Consider the following 3,445-nt stretch of genomic DNA (forward strand, 5'->3'; position numbering starts at 1 on the left):
TGAGTATGTTTAACACTGTCACAAAGTCTATATACCTACGTTAAGTAATTATTCAGAAGTTTTCCTGTAGATTTTATTTTTGTTGACAATAATAACCCACTAGATTCAAAACGTAAACTGTCACCTGTAGTCACTGGTACGATTTCAGGTAAAATCCCTCTTTCAGTGTTATTAACAAACCTTTTATTTTCATGTTTGCTGTGCATGCTCACACAGATAGCCACTTCGTTTCTATCTTTAATATTCATTTGTCTGCAAGCGCTGCCAACGGTAGGCTACCCGTAGACGCGAAGTTTAACTGCACAAGTAGTCACGGGTAATGATGTCAGCACTGCAGGTAGCAGCTGACGCTGCCTTCTCCCCACCCCTCGCCTCCTCCGCCCGTCCTAAACCTATCGTTCCCCACAAACACCGCGTGATTCGTCGACAGGCAGGACAGGGAGGAGTTAAGTGATGGGAGGAGGAGTGAAGAGGGAGAGGGGAAGAGAGTGAGTGAACGAGAAAAAAGTGTGGAGTGTGCTATCTGTGAAGAGTTTGAAGTACCAGTTCATTGAAATTGAATGGTTAGTTCACACTTCACAGGAGTGAAGCGTTCATTTGAACGACTCATTCACGAGCACCCCATCACTACATAAGACAGGGAATTCAAAATCCCCAGATACTCGAAGCACTCCTATAACCTATTAGAAAATACTGACATGCCTAAAATGTAAGTACTGTCTATAACTTGTCACAATTGTGATCTTAAATAATTGAGATACTTTAGTTAACTTCATTAAATCCTCATTAAGGACAGTGTGTCTAGCTGGACATGTGTTTGGTATTATTTCTCTTCGTTTGTTTGGAAATCAGTGTCGAAAATTCTAAAACTTTGTTACTACTTCCAGTTGCCAGTAATTACAGTGCCACCATTGGTCGTTCATCTGAAACTACTCTCCTCCCATGAGTATTTTGACATGTTATATGAGGAGTTAGTGCACCAATATATGTTTATGTGTCTCCATGTCTGTTCACATGTAAAACACGAAGTAAATTAATATGTAACAACTGTCATCACTTGAGGAGCCACAGTCTTGACCATTTAGGTCGTTCTTTCCACCTCTTACACTTTCTTAGCATATCTTAAAAGCCTAATGTAAACACAGTTACAGAAAAATTCCTACAGTACGAGTTAATATCATGAACTAAAATACCCTATGTTTGAGAGTAGCTGCTTGCAGCTGAAAATTCTTTTCTACACTTGCTGATGGTGTGTCAGCAGTAGATTTAAACTACAGTATTCAAAAGTGTACCATACTAGCCACATGGAGAACTGTTGTCACAGAGTGTAACAAAAATGAAGAGGAGTGATGTAACTGTATATGTTAACTGTTTTTGAGACTGTGCTATATGGATGCACCAAACTGGTATTTGTGCAGAGAGACCATTATGTGTGGATTGGCGTCAACTTTATGAATCTATTATAGTAATAAGTGTATTACATTAACATTTTTTTGTGTTTAACTACTTTAAAACGAAAATTGCTTCGTATTTGCGTATCATTATCAGGCAAGATGAGTCAATTAAAAGATGGTGCACACCAACATTGAATTATTTGGTCTTTTCTACTATTTGTTGGAGAGTAAATATCTAGTTTACAGTTGACTTTCCTGGTTGTGAAGTGGCATTGATAGCTTCCAATAATGTCTTCTGCTATAGGTGAAAGTCTACTAAACAGGATATTTGATAGTACTTTACATATAATATTTAAGTGTGTTATGCCTCTGTTGTTGCTGCATTCAAATAGATCTCCTTTATTATGCATCAGATACACTATCCCTGCACTATCCCATTCTTCTGACAACTCTTCCTTTTCCTAGATAAGGCACACAATCTTGTAGATCCTACAATTTAATTCAACTCCTCCAGCTTTCAATAGTTCAGATGTTATATCGTCAGTCCCTGGTGCTTTATTGTTCTTCAATCTGCAACTGCTTTATTCACTTCTCCTTGGGAAGGAGCAAGTACTATGGTATCATCTTCTGGAGTGACTGGGATATCTTCAATAGGCGATTCTCAAGCATCCAACAGTTCACTGAAATACTCTACCCAATGCTCCAATGCCTCTTGATCATCGGTTAATAGTGTCCCATTTTTACTTTTACACAGAGTGATGTGCAGCTTAAATACTGTTCTTTCACTATTAATTTTCTGATAAAATTTTCTAACATAATTTGTTTTCCAATTGTCTCCAGTTCTTCAAACTGCTTTCTTTCCCATTCCCTTTTCTTTCTCCGATGCACTTCCTTCTCTTCTTTCCTTTTATCTTGATAATTTCTTACTGCTAGATGAGTATATGCCAATGGCCTTGCCACAGTGGTGACTCCGGTTCCCAAAAGATCACTGAAGTAAAGTGCTACCAGGCTGGACTAGCACTTGGATGGATGACCATCCAGTCTGCCGAGCACTGTTGGCAAGTGGGGTGCACTCAACCCTTGTGAGGCAAACTGAGGAGCTACATGATTGAGAAGTAGCGGCTCCAGTCTCAGAAACTGACATCTGGCTGGGAGAGCAGTGTGCTGACCATATGCCCCTCCATATCTGCCTTCACAGCCTGTCGGGAGGAGTTCAGTTTAGTTTAGTTTAGGCAAGTACATGATTTCTCAAGCATTTTCCTGTAGGCCAGATTTTTCTCCTGTTTCATCAAACCAGGAATTCCTTGGTGGTTTTCCTTCTTTCCCTAGCACTTCTTCAGTTGCCTTAATGACTGCATCCCCGCAAGCAGTCCATTCTTGACTTAGGTTATCACTTGCACTAGGGGTGCATAATGCAAGATCCTCAGCAACCTCCTCAGATTATGTTTTGGAGATGTCTTCATTTTTTAGCTTCGATACCATATACTTACTTTGAGGTGTTCCTTTGACTTTTGTTGCATTGGATATCCGAGCTCTTAGTTTCGCAATTACAAGGTTGTGGTCTGAATCTACATTACTCCCCTGTATGTATGTACATCTAGTAAGTTTGAGGAATGCCTGTTGTCAATAATTACATGATCAACTTGGTTGAAGGTAAGCTGATCAGGGTTACATGATGTTGTTGTATGAATCCTTTTGTGTGGGAACATAGTGCTACCTACAGCCGTGTTATGTAACAGTGCAAACTGAATGACTGTGGCCATTGTCATTTGTGTATTCATGGAAGCTGTGCTTTTCTACTGCTGTGAGGAAAAGGTCTTCTTTACCACAATCTGTGCATTGAGGTTTCCAATAATTATTTTAGTGTCATACACAGGGCATTCAATTTTGGTGTGCACCATCTTTTCATTGACTTTAAATCTGTATATGACACAATAAACCAGGCCGAACTTCATGAGGCAATGTGGCAATTTCAAGTGACTGGAAAATTGGTGCGTTTAATAGAGGTCACCCTAGAGTACCCCCAGTGCACCACGTGAGTGCAGTCCAGG

This window comes from Schistocerca americana, chromosome 2 (genome assembly GCF_021461395.2).
Source record: "Schistocerca americana isolate TAMUIC-IGC-003095 chromosome 2, iqSchAmer2.1, whole genome shotgun sequence".
Taxonomy (NCBI): domain Eukaryota; kingdom Metazoa; phylum Arthropoda; class Insecta; order Orthoptera; family Acrididae; genus Schistocerca; species Schistocerca americana.